The sequence below is a fragment of the Vipera berus genome (genome assembly GCF_964194415.1).
Source record: "Vipera berus genome assembly, chromosome: 4".
Taxonomy (NCBI): Eukaryota; Metazoa; Chordata; class Lepidosauria; order Squamata; family Viperidae; genus Vipera; species Vipera berus.
In genome coordinates, this window is record NC_138206.1 from 27,098,428 (window position 1) to 27,120,561 (window position 22,134).

Here is a 22,134-nt window from a genome sequence, read left to right on the forward strand (position 1 = left end):
GCTAAAGGCACACAGAACGCTGTTACCTTCCCACCGTAGTGGTCCCTATTTTTGTACTTGCATTTTTACGTGCTTTCGAACTGCTAGGTTGGCAGAAGCCGGGACGAGTAACAGGCGCTCACTCTGTTACGCGGCACTCGGGATTCGACCCGCCAAACTGCCGACCTTCTGATCGACAAGCTCAGCGTCCTAACCCACTGAGCCCCCGCATCCCTATAACATACATACACACACACATATACACTGTTTCAGGCTTTATGCAGAAACATAGGTTGTAACAAGCAGTATTAAATATGATGCCACAACGTGGAGTGACCCGATGTCCAAATAAAGGGAATAGATAAATTTGAGTTTAACTGAATCATCTTTCAAAACTATCAGAAATGTCAAAAAATAAAAAGTAGCAGCAACCATATTCTACACGGCAATGATTTCCTGCTTGAGCAGGGAGTTGGATTATCACTAAAAGACCTCCAAGGTCCCTTTCCACTCTGTTATTCTGTTATAGAGAATATTTGTATGAAGCATTCAATTAGGAAAAAAAAACATTATGGCAACCTGAATTCCTAAGGGTATAAAGGATCTAAACTTTGGGGGCCAAGTTTCAGGAATCTTATACCATCACTTGCTAGTCACTCCAAATTAAGCCATCTGTTGTACTGGTTATGCTGTACTCATCCAGACTCAATCCCTTGCATGTGAAAACGAGCTGGGATAACCATTATAAATCATTATCCTCATAAATCAATGAACTTCCAGCCCATTCATCTAAACTTCCTAATTTGACACTTACCACAACCTTATCCATCTCATGCTATGTGTCCTTGTTTTTCTTCTTTTTTCTCTACAAGCATCATTTCTGGAATAGCTTTAAGAGCTTCTGCACTTCTCAGGAAATTTTGTTACTCTGGATGCTAAAACTGAAGTTTCATTGTGATGATAAACACAATGCTATAATTTATATAATACCATTATTCTAATAATATAATCATTTCATTCTTCCCCCTTCATTAAGAAAGTGGATCCAATTGCTAGGTAATTTTCTCATTCGTTGGATAACTAAATTACATCAGGAATGAAGGCATTACACTATTAAACAAGACAGCAATTAGCCTCTATTACGAAGCTGGCTTTTACTGGTCAGGCTCCCATCTTTAGTACAATGTCTAGTTCTGGGCACAGAAAAAGAACACAATCAAGGAACAAGAAATTAAGACATATTAAGAGTTATGGAATGAGCTCGGTATGTTTAGCCTTAGGAAAATATGACTTTGTAAGGATATGATACATTCTTCAAGTAACTGAAAAGGACATTACAGCTATTTCCTATTATACAAGAATGCAGGATACGTAATAATGAATTTAAATTACAGGAAGACTGATTCCAATTGGGTGGTAAGAAAAATAAACCCTGTCTCATACTGTAATAAGTTTGATAGTGAGAGATGGTGGGGTCCCTTTTGCTGGGTGTGATTAAGCAGAAAGTAGACAGCGATCTGTGGAGAAGCTTTAATTTGGATTTCTGCACTGACTGGAGCTGACATCTCTCAATTCAATGATACCACTAGTTTGCTGTAATACTTGAGTTAGGGTAGTTCTAAACAATAAATAATCTACAGGTAGTCCTCGAATTACAACAGTTCATTTAGTGACCATTTGAAGTTACAATAGCCCCTAAGAACAGTGACTTATGGCTGTTTACACACTTGAAACCATTGCAGCATCCCCATGGTCACATGATCAAAATTCAGACATTTGCCAACTCACTCATATTTATGATAGCTGGAGGGTCCCAAGATCACGTGCGACCTTCTGACAAGCAGTCAATGGGGAAACCAGATTAGCTTAACAAGTACGTAACAAGTATGTCACTAACTTAATAACTGCAGTGATTCACTTAACAACTGTGGCAAGAAAGGCTGTAAAATGGGGCAAAATGCACTTAACAATGTCTTGCTTAGCAACCGAAATTTTGGGCTTAATTGTGGTCATAAATCGAGGACTTCCTGTATCAGTTAAGAAATTTACTTCTCTCTCCAGATCTGTAACTCTGGCATTCTCACGCACCCTTTCAAGCGTCACAATATTTGCATAAAGTACTTTTTAAAAAGTGTATTTTCTTACATCACCCCTTTGTGTTTTTTTTATTCTTTATTTATAAAAAATATACTCTATATTGCTAACATCTCATTCACAGAAATGACATATTTAAAGAATGACTTTTTCCAGTATGACTATTAGGAGAAATATATCATACTGTATGTAAATCATCCACAGATAACAGGTCTATATAATGAGGGCATATTCATTTCTACCTTAAGTGTGCAGATGCAGATTCACCTTTGGGCTTTCATTCATTTATCTTATTCTACAATAAACCTGATGATTTTCAATTGCCACTTAATATTTGCAAATAAATTTTACTTTGGGTTGCATAACACAAGAAAGAAACAGAAAAGAGAAAACTAAGAGACATTACTAAAAAAAAAACCCTTTGTTCTGCTTGGCTCAAAAGGGAAACTCTGCGTTCTCTGGATTGTGTCAAATCTGGTATCACAGCATATTGTTAAGCACATAAAAATATGCAGAAACATTCTTAGGGGGAATTGCAAAATCTCAGGACTCTGAGAAAAATGTTAATTAGAAAAATATTTTAACTAATACTAAATAAGTTTTTGTAAGCACAAATATTTTATTCTGAAACATGCATATATTTTTCGCAGGTTTTTTGCAAGAGGCTTTACTGATGATCTTCATTGTGATTTTTCACAATGGTCATTGATAACAGACTGAGGTAGCTACTCCAGCAACAAAAAATGCACATCTTTTATGTGGAAAACAGAAGCCTGTCTTTTGCCAACTGATATAAAAAAAAACCACTCACAAAATAAGAGAGATAAAGCAGATGAGTGTTTCTGAGCTATCAAATGGTTTTGAAACTTCTTCCTCAATATTCTATAAATATTCACTTTTGCTCTGCCAGTCTGCTTATTTCCCTATGTGGAATTCAGTGTACATATCCTCATTTAAGTTCTGCTTGCTTACAGCTATCTAACTATAAAAATAATAATGACACAAAACAAAATATGTGATAAAACCAAGCAGGAGAGATAAGGAATATGTGTGTGCTTGTCGATCAGAAGGTCGGCTGTTTGGCGGGTCGAATCCCGAGTGCCACGTAACAGAGTGAGCGCCTGTTACTCGTCCCAGCTTCTGCCAACCTAGCAGTTCGAAAGCACGTAAAAATGCAAGTAGAAAAATAGGGACCACTACAGTGGGAAGGTAACAGCGTTCCGTGCGCCTTTGGCGTCTAGTCATGCCAGCCACATGACCACGGAGACGTCCTCGGACAAGCGCTGGCTCTTCGGCTTTGAAATGGAGATGAGCACCGGCCCCTAGAGTCGGAAACGACTAGCACGCATGTGCGGGGGAACCTTTACCTTTACCTAAAAAGTAGCAACCATCAATGGCTTTGATGATTCATGTGTTGCCGAAGAGTGCACACAATCATGGATTTGATAACAGATACAGTCTAGATGCTGCATGAAACATAATTTTAAAAAATCTTGTGTCTTTTGTTAAAGCCCAGTGAAGGTTCCCCCCCTTTATTGAGTACCCTTTTATTTATTTATTTTCATTTGATTTACAACTGTGTAATAAAGGGTCTTGATGCCAATCTTTTAAAAAGCTGCTGGATTATGTCATCGGTTTTAGTGTTACTGAAAGTGCCAACATCAATCTAAAGACTCAAGAGAGAATTGTCTAGACAGAAGTCACACTAAAACCTTATGTACTGTTAGAAGATTAAAAAAAGTACTCCACAGTGGCAGCTCTATTATATATTTATTCTAAAGAATGACAGTTTAGATTACCGGTATTTCAAAAACTGAGAAAGAATAATGCCTGTGTGAGTCCCATGGTCACGTTGGCAATCCTTCTGTAATTCTGTTATAAGCATTGCACTGCAAAGAAATTCAAAACATAGCTAAATTAGATCTGTACTGCCTGCTTTCTAATTCTGAGACAAAGTCACCCCAAAATAGCAAGTGTTTTTCAAATATGTTACCCACATTTTTACAGTAAATCTGTGTCTGAATACTTTAGTACGGGTGTACCCAACCCCTGGTCCGTGGAACATTATTGGGCTGTGGCATGCCAACAAACGAGCCACACAAACAAGCAAAGCCCCATCCACGAAATGCAGGCAGCACACAAAACTACGCACCCTCCAGTCTGCCAAAAAACCTCTCTCCACGGAACCAATCCCTGGTGCCCAAAAGGTTGGGGACCTATGCTGTAGTACACTTCCAAGCAATCAGAATTGGAAAACATTCCTAGAGCTGTTTTACATTGTGCTCAGTAGCTAGATACATTAGTGTTCCAGATGTTGCTCAGATATAATTATTATCAGTTCCCCTCATCATGTCCAATAGTGAGATATTCTGGAAGTTATTGTTCAGCAATATCTGGAATATTGCTGTTTGCTTACATCTTCACTAAAGTTGGTGGTCCAACTAAGTTTGGTATACATCCTAATATTCTGTTCTGGTTTGCCAAAAAATGAATGGACATGTGATTTTTCCACTGAATGTTATTGACAATGCATTTTGTCTCTGAAATGCTTAGGCGAGGGGTCCACAACCTGTAGACTGTGGCCCACTAGTGGGCCTTGAGGTTTTGCAATCAGGCCATGGAAATGGCTGGTTAGCATGTGTCCTCACTTGCGTGAGCGAAGGAAAGGGGATGGTTCTACACGAATGGCTGGCAAGCATGCACGCAGCTCCATTTGCACAAGCGGCAGGCACGTGTGCCTGCTGCTCACTTAAATGGAATGTGCGTGCAGTGCTTGTAACAGAATTACAGAAGGATTGCCTATGTGACCGTGGAACTCACACAGGCAAATGGAGCTGTGCGCGTGCTTGCCAGCCACTTGCATGAAACCATCCCCTCCCCTCCCGCCAGTCCACAAAGCCAAAAACAGTGAGAAACACTGGCTTAGCCACTTATCTGAACAGAAAAAAAAATAGACTGAAAAATAAAAATATCAGGAATAGCTTAAGTTTAAAACTTATGGATACATTTTAATATTAAGTTAATTTCTATCAATTTAAGACTATGGAAAGATGTTAGCATGTGCACGGGCCGGCAACCCGCGGCTCTTTGAGCCGTCTCCTGTGGCTCCCAGTCCTCCTCCGCCGGCGGAGGTTTGGGGAGCTGCGCGCGCAGCTCTCCAAACCTCCACTGCCCCGTTTGCAGAGCTGCTGCCTTCGTCCATGTTTGACGAAGGCAGCAGCTCTCCAGTTTGCAGAACTGCTGCCTACGGCGGCGGTTTGGAGAGCTACGCGCGCACCTCTCCAAACCGCCATCCCGTTCGTACAGCTGCTACGCTCGTCCATGTTTGACGAGCGCGGCAGGTCTCCAAACGGGCGGCAGCGGTTTGGAGAGTGCACGCGCACCTCTCCAAACTGCCGCCGTCCCATTCGGAGGTCTGCCGCGCTCATTCATGTTTGACGAGTGCGGCAGACCTCCGAACGGGACGGCGGCGGTTTGGAGAGGTGCACACGCACTCTCCAAACTACCACCGCCCCGTTTGCACAGCTGCCGTGTTCGTCCATGTTTGACAAGCGCGGCAGGTCTTCAAACAGGTGGCGGCAGTTTGGAGAGTGTGTGTGCACCTCTCCAAACCGCCGCCATCCCGTTCGGAGGTCTGCCGCGCTCGTTCATGTTTGACGAGCGCGGCAGACCTCCAAACGGGACGGCGGAGGTTTGGAGAGGTGCACACGCACTCTCCAAATTACCACCGCCCCGTTTCCACAGCTGCCGTGTTCGTCCATGTTTGACGAGCGCGGCAGGTCTCCAAACAGGCGGCGGCCGTTTGGAGAGTGCGCGCGCACCTCTCCAAACCTCCACCGTCCCGTTCGTACAGCTGCCGCGCTCGTCCATGTTTGACGAGCGCGGCAGGTCTCCAAACGGGCGGCGGCGGTTTGGAGAGGTGCGCGCGCACTCTCCAAACCGCCGCCGTCCTGTTCGGAGGTCTGCCGCGCTCGTCAAACATGGACGAGCGCAGCAGCTGTATGAATGATGTTGCCTAATGAGTAATGAAATGTCTGCAAGCTCAGAGAGCACCAAGGATCCCTTCATTTCAACCCTGAGCTACAAATATTCTCCTTTATTGAAAAAAGAATACCTTATTCTCTCGCCGTGGTTACATTCGCGCAAACTGCAAAACTAACCAAAGTTAATATTAACTACATTTTGCTTTTTGTGCAAATGTATTTGCACTTCGCCTTTTAGCGAGTTGTGGGAACAAAAAATGGTGCACGATTACACCGATCGCGCCTATTCCTCGCTTTTTCTCTCACAGGTCAAGGCAGCTAATGCAGAACTGGAAGGCGTAACTTAAGTAGCCTCCCAAGGCTCTAACCCAGGCTTGATTAATGCACTCTTCACAGGACAGGATGGGCTGCGCAGAGATCGATGGAGGGCAGCCGTTCAGTTCTCTGCTAAAAGGTCTGCCAAGATAGTTCCTTTCAGAAGGAAAACGGGCGAAGCAGGAACAAGAAGCCCTGCTTGGAAATGAAAGAAGGCAGGAGGCGATCAGAAGCGAGAAAGTTTTGGTGGCTTCAGGTCCCACTACTTAAATTTTACAGAGGAAAATAACTATTTTTTCAAAAAAAAATCATTGATTGTACTATTGCATTTTATTTTCTTCTGACTAGATGTGAGCGCGCATCTTCGTTCTTTTAATTAACTCTTTTAATTAACTCCAAACTACCACCGCCCCGTTTGCACAGCTGCTGCGTTCGTCCGTGTTTGACGAACGTGGCAGATCTCCAAACGGGACGGTGGAGGTTTGGAGAGGTGCGCGCGCACTCTCCAAACTGCCACCGTCCTCTTTGCACAGCCGCGCTGCAGGAGACGCTCGCACAGGTGCCTCACGGCTCGAGGGAGCCGCGCTGGAGGAGCCGCTCGCGAGGCTTCCTTCGGCTGGGGAAGGGCCCGTTGCCTCCAAGGGGGGCTGGGCGGGATCCTCTGAAAGGCCGTTTCCTTCCTCGGCCTGCGAATCCGTCCCTCCCCCCCGTAAGCTGGCAGCACTGGGCAGCGACAGGTGTGTGCGGCTCAGGATGCGGTGCAGGCGTAGGGGTTGTGTATGTTTTTGCTTGTTCTGTGCATGCGCATGCGTGCCCACATGCGCGCACACATTTTGCGGCTCCCACTTTTTTGTGTGTATGAAGGAACCGGTTCCGAGTGGCTCTTTTGCTGTTTCGGGTTGCTGACCCCTGGTCTAGTAGGTTGCCACGAGAGAGAATATTTATTTTCTGTAATGGGATTTGCATTCTCGAGAGAAACTACCTGGTCGCTTTTCAGTCTATTATCTTTTTTATGTGCTTATTAGAAGACCTTCAGGGAAACTTCCTTAATTCTGAAATTTAGTCTTTTTAATGTTTTGAGACCTAGGAACACAATTAACAAGCAATCAAATCATTGTTTGTGTTTTATTAAACATTTAACATTAATGCTGAATTTAAACACTATACTCAAGTTGAGATAACAGAGAAATGCTAAAATGCTAAAAATAAACTGATTGTTCTCCAGGAAAACCAAATTTAAGGAACTGAACCTTGCAGGATGATGCCCAGCTCTGTGGAACTATTCCCATCCTTTCACTTTATAGTACTGGCTCCTTTGACTTCACTTGTGGCTTATATCTAAAAGCTGACAAAAACAGAGTAAAACAAAACAAAAATAAGTATTGGCTCTTTTCAAAGAGCCGGTATTATAAAATGAAAGAATGTTTCAAGAAAATCATACTCACATTCCTCCAGGTAATTAAGGAAAATAGGTACCTGAGAAAATTTTAATTATTAAATATTAGACTTACTTGCTGCACAACTAGTTCTTATTATAAATGTATTAGATGATTTGTATTTATTAGATTTAATCCTGAAAAATAAATAGTTACAAATTATAAATAATTGTAAAGGACTTATTCTTTTTTTAGGACATTCATCTAGGAAATAAATTTGTTCTCAGGAGTGTCACACCAACATTCTTTTTGTCGATAATGGGCTGCCTTTACAGGATATTTTGAGCAGATCATTGATGACAAGTTGATGGCACTATGTCATGCATATAGCTAGGTAATATTTTTCTGGGTACTAATGGGACATTAATGGGGATTTGATGAAGTTTATTTTTAGTTAGATTGTGTGAGGGTATACATTAGAGGGTTTACATTACATTACATTACATTACATGTACATGCCATATCAAAATGGTGAAAATTTTGGAATAGGGTTCTGGAGGCACATGAAAGTAAGAATTAAGTGTAGCTAGTTCTAAGCAATGATTTGGAACTTAGGCAATTTCCAGATGTATGAATTTCATCTCTGGAATTTTCAGTAATGGTCATGCTGGTGGAGAATTCTGAGGCTTGAAATCTACAGTTAGGGATGTTAGCCATATTGGCAAATGCTGTCTTAGAGCTCCCAATCGCCTCTTCTGTTGCGTCTTAGTTAATTTAGAGTTTTAAAAAGCTAGCATAGTTGTCACTGTAATAATTGGCAAGGATGAAACATAAGCAACTTTAGTATATTGTCATAGCAGAAAAAAACTCCCTGTTGGAGGTTTCTTTCGGTGAGTAAAAAAAATTCTCATACTCAATGTCCTCTTACCTGATTCTTGTAGATAATATACATTGTTACTGTTTTTATTGTAAATAGAAGTATCAAAAAATATTGTGAAACAAATATCAAATTTTTACCTAGAAAAAGTATATGCCTGAATGCTGTAGACTATCTGAGTATTTATTTAGTAGTAATTACCTTCTTGGAGAATCAAATATATTTAGGCAATGTACCCAAAAAGCTATTTAGAAGGAAGCTCAATGTGAATTCTGGTTTCCCAGGGAGCTTTTAAAAATTTCAACAATGGTCTTCCAATATTGTATTACAAACTGCTTTCAAAGCTCCCCTGAGCATCATTACCCTGCTAAGAAACATAGTGGGGTACCTTCTCCATTTGAAAATGCTGTAAACTAAAAAGCCACATGGTGCTGATCCTTTGGTCCTCTTGATTAAGGCTTTTAGTGTAGCTCTGAAATGTTTTACATGTATAGGCTTCATTGATTTCAGTGGGAATTATAGGGTGCTTTCAGAAATGTGCATGAAAAAAATAATTCACCAATTCTGGCTTATTTGCAATGGACTTATTCTGTGTCTTTTTGAATGTTGGCAGCTGATGGAATTTCTATCATATACTGAAGAAATGTATTGGCACAAATGGGACTCCTGAAAAACACTGTCCTCTCTCTGCAGAATATATAATAGACTTTTTCCCTCAGTACTGCATTGCATCAGACAGACTGCATATCCCCGCCCTCTGCTCTATGGCATTATGAAAAAAGGTACATAACTTCATACACCAATGTAAACAAAGGGTGGGGTCATTGCCCTATCAAAAACACTATATTTTAAGGAGAGTGGCTATGAATATTTTAAATAAAATTCAATCCTACCACATAAGAGAGAGATTAAATCACAAAATAACAAGACTAGAAATAATTTAGGCTTGTTATGAATGCAAAGTTTTCTTGCATTACAATAATTATCTCCACCTAGATCAAATAAATGAATTACACAACTATTTATATCCAAAACTAAACATTACTATTTGAATCAGTCAATGGAGAAACCCACAGTTATATACACAATATTTTTTAAAAAAAATATAAGCCACATTCTGCATTTTTATTACTCTACCTTTTCTTTTATAAGAAACATTAACTAGGAAAAAAAGATAAAATATCAATAGCTTGATTTCTTTATGTCTTCAGAACCTTTTCAGCTGGACCTTTTTCCAAATGATGCTCGCTGTTTTATACTTTGAGAATGATTATACTCTGAGAATGACATAGGTAGCAGAGTACTGTAGAAAACAGACTACAAAGACAAACCATGTGATTAGCATGTAGAAATGTCCATGATTAATAATCAGCTCAAGTAACCACAAAACAACGGGGTGTCAAACTGCTGGCCCAAGGGCCGGACGCGTCATCTGGAAGCCGTGCCCACCCCATTGCCGGCAATGGCAAAACTCTCCCAATACGTTGCGCGATGTCATGAGTTTGATATATCTGACCTACAGTATAGAAGTACTGGACTAAATCACGGGTGTGAAACTCGATCATGTCAGGTGCCATATCGTGATGTTTTGTGACTTTTTTGCCTTTGCGGAACCGGGGTGAGCACAGTCTGTGTGACACATCCGGCCTGCAGGCCACCAGTTTGACACCCTTGGACTAGATCACAGGTCTGCAACCCGCGGCTCCGGAGCCGCATGCGGCTCTTTCAGCCATCTCCTGCGGCTCCCAGTCCTCTGCCATGTGCAGTCCAAAAAAAAAAGTGGGACTAAAAAAGTTCAATCAATCAATTCAAATATGCAGGGTAGGTGCATATCTCGCCTTGGCTCCACTCTTCAGTCAAACCCTGTTCTGCGCATGCGCGCATGTGCACACATTTTTTTGCAGCTCCCAGTTTATCCTTTTGTGAGGGAACCGGTTCCGAGTGGCTCTTTCACTGTTTCAGGTTGCTGACCCCTGGACTAGATGAACCAACACTCTGACTCAGTGTCAGGTAAACTGCTATGTTCCTATGAGACAAAGTGAAAGCCACAAAAATTTGTTTGCAGCTACAAATTTTGTATGGCTTGCATATAATTTCCCACCAAGATCATGGGATCTGTAGTTATGTAACAAAACTGCCAAATGCTCAGGAAGAAAAAAGTATACATAATTCATAGTACCTACAGATTTCTTTGTGCCTGAAGAAAGCAACATTTCTTTAAAGGTAAAGGTTTCCCCGCACATGCATGCTAGTCGTTTCCGACTCTAGGGGCCGGTGCTCATCTCCATTTCAAAGCCGAAGAGAATTGTCCGAGGACATCTCCGTGGTCATGTGGCCGGCATGACTAGACGCCAAAGGGGCACGGAACGCTGTTACCTTCCCACCATAGTGGTCCCTATTTTTCTACTTGCATTTTTACATGCTTTCGAACTGCTAGGTTGGCAGAAGCTGGGACAAGTAACAGGCGCTCACTCTGTTATGCAGTACTCGGGATTCGACCTGCCAAACTGCCGACCTTCTGATCGACAAGCTCAGCGTCTTAACCCACTGAGCCACCGCGTCCCTTAACATTTCTTTACCTCTTCCAAAAAAAACAACAACACCCAAACATCAAACATTGTTTATCTGAGAAATGAATTTTTTTGAGTATTTACTCTTCAGGGCAAACCAGAATAGATTTCCACAGTGGTTCAACCATTGGGCTAAGCAATAATGTAATCTGCTTTTGGCTTATTAGGATGTGGGAAGCAATCCACTGTGGTTTGTAATGCACCATTATAGCACTTGGCTTAGTTTTACTATTTGCAATCCAGGCAACAATGGCTTGTTTAAAAATATAGTTAAATAAACCATGGTTTTGCATGAAGTTTGATCAGTCATAAATCTGCATCTGAGGGGAAAGAACAACTATTTAGGTGCCCAGAATCTGGGAAACTGGGTGGAGGATACTTTTTCATAAACAAAAAAATTGTGCCAATAAAGATACTGCCAAAGAACAATGAATGTTATTCATTCATTAATACCATACTGGCCTAATTCCCTAGTGAATAATATTGAACAGTATAAAATATACTTGGAAAAGGAGATTGATAAAAATGACAAGAGCCTAACTGCTTCAATCCTAAATTCTTAATTGCAAATGCTTTCTACAGTTCTCTGCAATTTTATAAAGTTACAAAAATGATTAGAAAAGATTGCAAACATGCAGGAAGTTAAACAAAGAAAATATTTCTTGAATATTACAGCTTTGCTTTACAAAAGGGGTGGGCAACATAGTGCTTGTAGAAACCAATAGTTGCAGAGCCCTTTCTTGGCACTGACTTTCTTGGCACTGACTTTTAAATTTATTATATATTTTAAGGTATTAATATATTATTTTGATTAAAATAACATGAAATGAGGAGCTGGCATGCTGCAAACTACCAGTCTTTAATTTCATCTTTATTTTAAAGAATGCCCTTGTTTCCATGTTGACATTCTTAAAATGGTACATGGTTGCATTTTCTAACGTTCTCAGCCACCATGTCTGATGGTAATCCTGAGACCTCAAGACCAATATATCTGAAGGGAATTATATGAAGAAATCTAAATGAAGACATAGAATTGTCTTCCTTAAAGCAAAGCTGTGACTCATTTATTTTAGTCTTAAGAAGACCAGCCCACTATTATGGTTGGTTGCACAGTCAGCCAGATGTTTAGACTGGACTCATTTTCATCCATCTATTAAGTCCTTCCCAAGGATCTGGGATAGGCATCTGTTGTTTAATAATATTAAAGGTACTGTCACAGAATCTAAGATGTTCAAAGTAGAGCTGTCTTTTGCAAGTAACATAGTGATTTTGTCGATGCCGATATTGTTCAACTGGTTTTCCACATGTTTTGGAATTGCATCCAAGGAACTTATTACTATTGGTACTAATCTTTGCTATTTTTGCCACAGTCATTCTACTTCTATTTGCAGGTCTTTGTATTGTGTGATTTTTGCCAGTTCTCTTCTGCTGTCTCCAGGCACTGCAGCATCCATTATCCAGACATTTTGTCTTTATTATTAAGCTTGGGGTAATACGTGGCAGGTGCTTGTATATTTGAATTCTAAAGTCCCAGAGTACTTTAGCTTATTCATTTTCTATTACTTTATTTTGTGATTCCATTATTTTTCTTCTAGACAAATGTTATTTCTTGTAGATAATCCAATGTACCATTGTTGCTACAGTGTCATGCCTTTATTTGTTGTCAGTTTGTTTGATCTTCTTGCAGCAGCTAACTAAGTGATCCACTGGTTCTTCTGCTTCCTTGCAGAGGCACAATTTTCTTCCTGCTGCTTTCTTTTCAGTTTTGTCTTTCTATGCATTTGTTCTTTAGGCTTGATCTTGTATAGCCAGAATTAGCCCCTCTCTCTCTTACTTCAACTCTCTTGCTTTTAGACATTGAGCCATTGCTCTAAAGCAGGGGTGTCAAACTCAATTTCATTGAGGGCTGCATCAGCATTGTGGTTACCCTCAGGGGGCTGGGTGGGTGTGGCCTGGATGGGCGTGGCCTACTGGGTGGGCGTGGCTAGAGTGCGTATGGCCTACTGGGTGGGCGTGGCCAGCTCTACATCGTTCGCATCAAGGGTGCCTATGGGGGCCTGGGCAGGAGTGGGACAGATCTGAGGGTCTCTGGCAGAAGGAGGGTCTCTGGGCCAGGGCCAAGGCAGTGGGGGCCATTCCCTCACTGTTTCCAGGATGGCTTCGCGGGCCACATGAAACCACTTCGCGGGCCGCATCCGGCCTCCGGGCCTTGTGTTTGACATGTCTGCTCTAAAGTCTTAGTCTTGTTATTGTCTGCTTTGCCTATTTGTTAATGTACTGGCCATGTAATGTTTTGCCTTCCCAGGCCTTTTTCTGTTTTTCACTTGGTTTTTCTTGCAGGCCAGTCTGGTCTCTCTAGTACTTAGTAGGCCTTACAGATGGTGTTTTTCCATACAGGTTCAGATAGTCAATGTAAAGGAGGTAGAGTCTGGCTGATGTTTTTGATATTTTATACCCACTGCCTGACTTGTTCACTATTGATGGCAGATGAATCAGTGCAATGACAAAGAGTAGTGGGGAGAGTGAGTATCCTTTAAAGATTGATATTAAACTTTCTCAGTCTATCATGGTAGACCAGCAACCATAATCTTGCACTCTGCAATTGACCTTTCTACAAAGCTTTTCTACCGTTATTTCTAGACACTTGATTATCAATCATGTGGCAGTGAGTTGAACACCTTATAATCCACAGGTGTCAAACTCGATCTTGTCATATGATGCACAGTGATGTTTTTTGCCTTTGCGGAACCGGGGTGGGCATGGCCTGCATGTGACGCATCCAGTCTGTGAGCTGCCAGTTTGACACCCTGTTATAATCAATCCAAGCTACATTCAAGTTGGTCTTTCTTCTCTTGCAGTTTTCAAAATCATCTTGTAAATTAGAAGCTGATCTTTTATTCCTCTGCTGTTTGGGTAGTTTCCTTTCTGCTCAGGAGGACAGATCATATTTGGACTGCATCAGTTACCACACCAGTAAGCAATCTGAAAGGTGTTGGGTAGCAGTTATTTTGCCAGTGCTGTCCTTTTTGTTGGAATTTTCATTATCAGGTAGGTTTTGCTAGATGTTAAGATTTTCAATTTCACTTCCTTGCAGTATATTGCTAAATTACTTGGCAATGAATGAGCGTAGACCAGACAGATGTTACAACAAAAAATATGGAGTTCATGTTCACCTGTTGCTGACCAATTCATCATCTCCCTTCCCCTTTTCTTCACCATTTCTGCTGTTATTACACACTCTTTTATTTCAGCTTGTTTTTATTTTTATCCACCTTTTTATCTATGCTGTTGTATTTTTGGGGGTTGACCCATAGCTGTGCATAGAACTCTGGTGTTGACTGGTTCACTACAGTGGGAACATTTCTGATTCAACTGAAAATGGAGATTCTGCCTATATTGTGCAATTCAAGCTTTGGATCTGCTATTCTTGGCTTTAGCTCTTATTTGCTGCTATATTATTTTCAATTCTTCCTTAATCCTCATTTCTAGGTGATAGTTTTTGATCAGGTATTCTTTTGTTTTGGGTCTTCAGCTTCTTTTCTTTCTTCTGTACTACTTTATATACATGCTAATCTTATTTTCCAGCCTAATCTTTGAATTTGGTGGTACATTGTTTGGCTGTTTTTCTTGCTTCTTCTTTGCATTCAGGATATTCAATTATAATTACAGCCCAGCTCTAAATTAGTTGGTTTGTTTGATGCAGTGAGCTGGTGCTTACATTTGATATTACAGTATTGGCATCTTTTAATACTGGTGCTAGCTGATTCTTTGCAAGACGTTTCAGTGCAGGCAACCTTATTGTTTTTATGCTATTCTAACTTGTTTATTTCAATTCTTCTGTTTTTGTTAGAGATTTTTGTTCTTTCTAAGGAGAAGGCAGAGGAAATTGTGCTAGGTTTGGGAACAAAAAAGACTCAATAACTATGCTCTCTTCTTCTACTGTTGACTCCTCCTAGTTTGTTTTTACATCTGAATTACTTCTAGCAAGGCTCCAATTTCTTTGCCTTGTGTAGACTGCAATTCTTCAATTCTGCTTCTGTGAATATTTTATTTTATACCATAAATTCATGTTGATCTGCTAACCGCTGTTCTATTATTTCTGATTCTGGATGTTATTCTTTTCAGAACTTGTAGATTCTTTTCAGATATCCTTTTTTCATTGGACTTGATTTGTAATAACAAATCATTATTTTTTTTCAATCTTTCTATATTTCCAACAGATAAACAACTTTTTTTCCTAGTAGTCCTGCAGCTGCTGGCCCTGGTTGCTCAGCCAACAGCTCTGCAGCCAATTTGTAACCAAATGATCAGGAACTCCAATACCTAGCTTGCTCCTTGTTTGCCTAGGCAATGACTGATCCTTTATGGCAGACATGTCACAATCACAACGTCATGTGACATCGTGCAATGTATTGGGAGAGTTTTGCTATTGCCGGCAATGGGGTGGGCACAACTTCCGGATGACGTGTCCGGCCTGCGAGCCGGCAGTTTGACACCCCTGCTTTATGGGTTTCTGTAAATTACATCTCACTGTATTGTTTATGGGAGATATACTTTGCCTGGGTTCTCAGATGAGATCTGTCCTATATGATTGGTATAGCTCTCATCTTTCCCAGCACACACAAACTCCAAAATTATGTCAATATCCTTCACTGAGGGGTATTATTATTGTTGTCATCATGATCATGATCTGTTCACAACAGATAACAGGCTTAGGCTTGGTGTTGGCATTCATAAACATCAAGTTCTTCCAAGCAACTAGGATTTTGTAATATACTGATGTAGTGTAAGTGTGGACTCAGCATGGCCCTTTGCAATTGACAGAAGAATATTCTATTCAATGCACAGATATTGTAAGTGTTGTCCAGTGTTTTGGTATGACAATCATTATGCCAATAACCACTGGGATCATCACAGATGTTTTATGCCATAACCTTTCAAGTCTGGTTTTCAGAACTTGACACTTTGTGATCTTCTCAACTCTTGTCTTTTAATTCTACTACTGTATCTCCTGGTATTGCCATATCAACCCACAATTTCTACTTTTTAACCACAGTTAAACCTGGCGTGTTATGAGCCAAGTCTTTATTAATTTCTATTCAGAAATCCTACAATATTTTAACCTATTCAGTTTTACAACCTTTTCAGCTATATGTTCCAACCAATTTTTCATTACTGGCATGTTTTGACAGATATTCCAATGAATAATTTTAGCAATTGTGTTATGTCATTGTTTACAATTAGTTTTTGTGATATTGTTGCATGATCTGAGTATATGAACTACTGTTTCTTCTACTTCTTTGCACAATCTGTACTTTGAATCAGAATAATGATAGAATAACAGAGTTGGAGGTGTCCTTGGAGGTGTCCTTGGAGGTCTTCTAGTCCAACCCCCTGCTCAAATAGGAAACCCTATAACATTTCAGACAAATGGTTGTCCAATCTCTTCTTAAAAACCTCCAGTGTTGGAGCCCCCATAACTTCTGGAGGCAAGTCGTTCCACTGATTATTTGTTCTAACTGTCAGGAATTTTCTCCTTAGTTCTAAGTTGGTTCTCTCCTTGATTACTTTCCATCCATTGCTTCTTCTCCTCCTTTCAGGCGCTTTGGAGAATAGGTTGACCCCCTCTTCTTTGTGACAGCCCCTTAGATATTGGAACACTGCTATCATGTCACCCTCTAGCCCTTCTTTTTATTAAACTTCATATGGTTTAGCCTCCTGTTCCCTAATCATGTTTATTGCTCTTCTTTGCACTTTTTCTAGAAGCTCAACATCTTTTTTATTTCTTGGTGACCAAATCTGGATGCAATATTGCAAGTGTGGCCTTACCAAGGTATTATAACACTTTAACACTTTGATATCGATTCTATCCCTGTCAACGCAGCCTAATACTGTGTTGCCATTTTTGGCAGATGAAGCACATTGCTGGCTCATATTTAAGTGATTGTTCACTAGGACTCCAAGATCCCTATTGCAATTATTACTATTGAGCCAGACACCACCTATTCTATAACTGTAAATTTAGTTTTTCTGCCTTAGTTTTTCTCAACACTGAATTTCATTTTATTAGATAGGGCCCAAAGTTCAAGTCTGTAGAGATCCTTCTTCATCTTGAGACTATCTTCTGGAGTGTTGGCTGTTCCTGACAGTTTGCTGTCATCTGCAAATTTAATGAGTTTTCCCTCTATCCCCTTGTCTAAATCAATGATGAAGATATTGAAGGATACTGGGCCTAAGACTGAGCCTTGGGCTATCCTACTGTGTACTTCCCTCCACGTAGATGCAATTGCATTAAAGATTACATGTTAACTGGGGTTGGTCAGCCAGTTACCAATCCATCTGGTGATGATGCTGTCTAACCCACATTTTTCTATCTTATCAAGTAGTATATTATGGTCTATTTTATCAAATGCCTTACTTAAGAAATCTACAGCATTTCTCTAGTCCACTAATTTTGTCATATTGTGAATCATTTGATGATTTTTCAATTCCGGCTTTGATTTATATTAGTTTGAATAGCTCATCCTTGTGTCCAGCCTTCAGTTTCTTGTTTTAACATTTTAATGTTCCAGTTTTAAATCATTTCAGGGTTTTATCTTTATCCACTTTCCCCTCAAATTTTTTGGTTAAAAGTAACCATATTTTTCCTTGGCAGTATTTTGTTTTTGTTTTCATTATATTATTTTAATATTCACATTTTGCTTCCTATACGCTCAGTAAGTTCCAATTTTTAATTGCATCAATGCTTGTTCTTGGCTGTCTTTTCTATAATCAGCCAATGCATATTTTTCTTCTTTGACAGTTTGTTTGACCTGAAGTAAACGTCTGCTTCCATTTCTGAAGGAAAGGTATAATTTATCAATATCGTGGGAATGTAATGCACAGTGAATAGTCATCAGTTTTCTTGTTTTTTTGTCCATTATTTATTTATTATTACTATTTTACATTTGTTATAGCACTCTACCTCCAATGTTCTACAGTCCAGTAAAGTTTTAAAAATTTACCACACTGTAGTAAGATAGTAACATTTTCACAATATTTCCAAGTCATTATGTCTTATTTCCAGAACTCTGGTTTTCCAGTAGAAAGTGGTTAGACTAAAAGCAAGATATGTTCATATATAGCTGAGAGCCAGTACCACTGTAATGGTTTTATTGAACAAAACATAATATTGAACAAAACTGGTTCATATCATGAGCAAGCATAAACCACAGTGGCTGGTTCACATAAGATGTGAAACCAACACTGAATAAATCACATTAATCACTTCACTCTATTTGTGAACCCAGTCACTGAGTAGTTTAAATTTCTATTGCCATACATCCATTTTAGAACTAGGTCTCCTGCTCCCAATTGGGAAATGAAATTTTCTTTACACTAGATTGATAGATTTCAAGTATAAAGATGAGAAGAATCCTTTGTAATGCTTTGTTTGTGAGAAACTGTAATGCCATGTTACTCAAACTAGTATCAGTTTTATGATCATACAATATTTTTAATACCACAAAGAATGAATGTATTGCTGTTGCTTTGAAATGGTTTTTAATTATGATAAAATAGTCTGTGTTGCAGTGATAATACAGAATATTATCATGCCAAATGACTAAGACATGAGTTGTACACAAAGTCACAGATTAAATAGGAATGAGATTAGTTAGTATCTGAAATTGCTTTTAGATATAGTCTCTCAATGATTAATGCAATATTTACATACAGGTACTATTGCTGATTCACTCAGTCATTTGACTTAAACCAACTCCATTTTAAAAGTCAAATATAAATAATGTTACAGTATTTAACATTTGCCACAAGAATTTATGAGTCTGGATGGATTAAATTACAATTTATTTGAACTATAACCATTGTTTTCCTTCTCTAAAAACTAAATGTCTAAATTATTGCTCCACTATTCTCTTTTGAGAATCACTTATTTTTATAATGCTTTGTTACAAAATAATGAATCTTTTTCTTATCTGCAGTGCCTTTCCTGGACAAGTGCGAACTTGGCTACATTTCAAGAACCTGTATATTATTTCCTATGTCTCTGGGCCATAAGATAATTCATCCATTAAGAGAAAATTACAGGTTTGTAATTTGTTCTCTTAGTTGAGAGTGTAATTTGCCTACTACAGAATGTAAATCTTGACCTGATTATATACTCATATATTGCTTCTCTAGTCACAAAAGTTATTTTGTCTTAGAACTTTTTTAACAGTTCAAGTCATTTTTCAAATAAAGACTAACTCACGTAAAGGGAATTAGCATAAACACTGAAATGCCCAAATGTTTTGCTTCCTTTCATATCAGGAGTGTTTAAACATCCCCCCAACTTTGCTGAAGTTAAGATTTACCTGTTCTTAAGTCTTTCAAAATCAAAGGAATTCTATGGTTTCATTCAGTCCCAGGTACCAATGACATACTTCCATAATTTCAGTTTTGTAGAATATAGTTTGCCTTTTAACCAGAATTTTGAAGAGTCAATTCTAGGAGTGTTTCTGAATATATACAATCAATTCAGTTCACTACTGTTTTCACTGTCAATGCAAAGTCCATGGCCCCTTTAAACCAGAATCATGCCTGAGTTTCCCCCACATTTCTTAATTTTCAGCTTTTTAATTTAGGTGAAAATGGAGAGTGTCTGCCAGTTTCTATTAAGAATTAAAAATATATTTTTCTGTTTTTCAGACAGACCTTTATCTCCCTTCTGGCCGTGCACAACTTTGGCTTAGAAAAACTCATGGGAACTAACATGTTAAACTTTGGATCAGATGATGTTATTTATAACAGAAATTGACAAATTCCAAGATTGGACCTTAGTACTCAAAGTCTTTAACAGCCAACTGAAAAAGGTATTCTAGCCCTATTAATATTATTATAAAATAAATCAGCATTTTGTTGTCTCAAGACTCCTGACGTTTGTTTTTTAAATATATATTTTTTTTCTCCCTCAAAACTTGATTTTATAGTCAGGCAACCTAGTCTAGAAGTTGAAGAGGCACGAACCTTGACTCTTTCCGCCTTAATTTAGAAAGCAGAGAAAGAAATCAAAATAGAGGCTGAAGAGCGCTTGACAGCGGTTAACTAGCCATAAAAACGTTTCGCGTTGAGCCCCTCCTTCCGATCACAATACTGGCGTCAGTTTGTCTCCTATATCAATCCTTTCTCCCCCTCCCCATTCCTTCCTTTCTGCGTGTTTCTAAGAACACCAAAAGAAAGGCAAGCCCTCGGCTTAGGAGTGTGTAAATGTTTCGAAAACCAGGTCGACTACTAAGAATAAGAGCAAGTTTAAGCAGATGTCACTGCACGGTCAACCCTATTATTCTAGTTTTATGAATGACAAGATTGCTTTAAAGTCCACCCTCCCCCTTTTCTTTTTGTTGTTTTTTTTTGGGGGGGGGGGGAAATTCCACCAGCCCCGCCTAACAGTAGGAGTTTCACACAGGTTACTCTAAAGTAAAGCCCATTGTGTTAAAAAAAAAGGTTTCCTTCTGAAATAAACGTACAGCGTTCTCTCCGTGTCACAGGCTACCACAGCGTGAGGAGTTATTTCCTAAAATAAACTATGTGTGTGTGTGTGTGCGCGCGCAGAGAAACCTATCGCAGCCGAAGATCTTCCTTGGGGGGGAATGAAAACACCCGGACGTGATAAGAGCCAAAGGGAAACTGACGGCTGCCAAAGCCCCCTCCAGAGCCTAGTTCAGGCTTAAGAGTGCCTTGTCCGCCGCAGGGCAGGGCAGGGCTGGGCACCACGTAGCTGCCGGCCGAGGAAATTGACGCCTGCAATGCAGGCAACGTAAAACAGAGCGAGCGAGGGAAGGGGACTGTGAAGTTTGCGAACGGGGTGTCCCGAGGCAAGCTGCGGCACAGAAAACCAAAAACCGGGGAGCCCGGCAAAAGTCTCGGGGCGGAACTGACATTTCTGCCCGAGGCAAAGAAATCAAACGTATCAATGAGTTCAAAGAAAAGCTTGGTACCTGCCCGTAGGTTGAACGCCTCAGTCGCCTGCCCTTCCCGCCGGATGGCCAGCCGTCGCCTTCCCGGGACTGCGCCAACTTCTTTGGAGCGAGTGGCTCACACTTCCCCCTCCTAACGTGCGAAGGGACGCGGCTGCAGGAGCTCGGCGGCGGCGGCGGCGGCAGAGGCCAGAGCAGCAGCCAGCCAGCCAGCCAGCCAGCCAGGGATCGAGCGAGCGAGCGAGCGTGGCGTCAGTCAGGCGGGAGCCTAGCAGCTTGTATTAGTGCGCCGACCTGGAACTCAGCCAGGAATCCCTTCTGAGTGGCTTGGCGGTCTGACTGACTGACTGACTGACTGAGTCTGGCTGCCTCGGGACCGCGCGGGCGTGCGCCGCTGAAGACCCCTCTGTCCAGAGAGGCGGAGGCGGCAGCAAAGGAAGGGGAACCGGGGCGACGGGAGTTTCTTTGCCTGACCCCCAAAGACTAGAGAGGAGAGTGGCTTTATTTTGGGATGGTTGTCTCTAGTGCAGGGGTCGGCAACCTCGGCTCTTTTATGACTCGTGGACTTCAACTCCCAGAATTCCTGAGCCAGCTATGCTGGCTCAGGAATTCTGGGAGTTGAAGTCCACGAGTCATAAAAGAGCCGAGGTTGCCGACCCCTGCTCTAGTGCAAGCTAAAGACGGCTATGAATGGACGGTTAGGAAGCCAGCAAGTAAAACCCGTAGGCTTTGACGGGTTTGGGCAACGTGCACTTGTCGAATTCGACCTGGAAAGCCCCTCTTAAGGGGACGAGGCGCAGAATAGTGGTTCAGGCAGGCAGACGGACCCGGCTGCAGAGTTTCGTTTGTTTCTTCTCGGCCCAAGAATTTTTAAGGAAACGCCAATCCTCACGCGCTTTTCGCTTCTGACTCTTGGTCTTTCAAGACTCCGCTGAATTCCATTTCCAGCGCCTCATTTCGAAATGGGATTCAGAAACCTTTTAAGCG

At 40.6% G+C, this 22,134-nt stretch overlaps 1 protein-coding gene across 1 annotated transcript in view; it reads right to left on the minus strand.

Moving 5' to 3' along the window:
• Nucleotides 1-21,328, minus strand: part of SMAD9 (SMAD family member 9) — a 39,178-nt gene extending 17,850 nt beyond the window's left edge. Inside the window, exon 1 of the mRNA XM_081327273.1 lies at nt 21,169-21,328. The gene's annotated coding sequence lies outside the window, so the exon portion shown is untranslated. The remainder of the gene's footprint in view (nt 1-21,168) is intronic.
• Nucleotides 21,329-22,134: the final 806 nt, after the last annotated feature.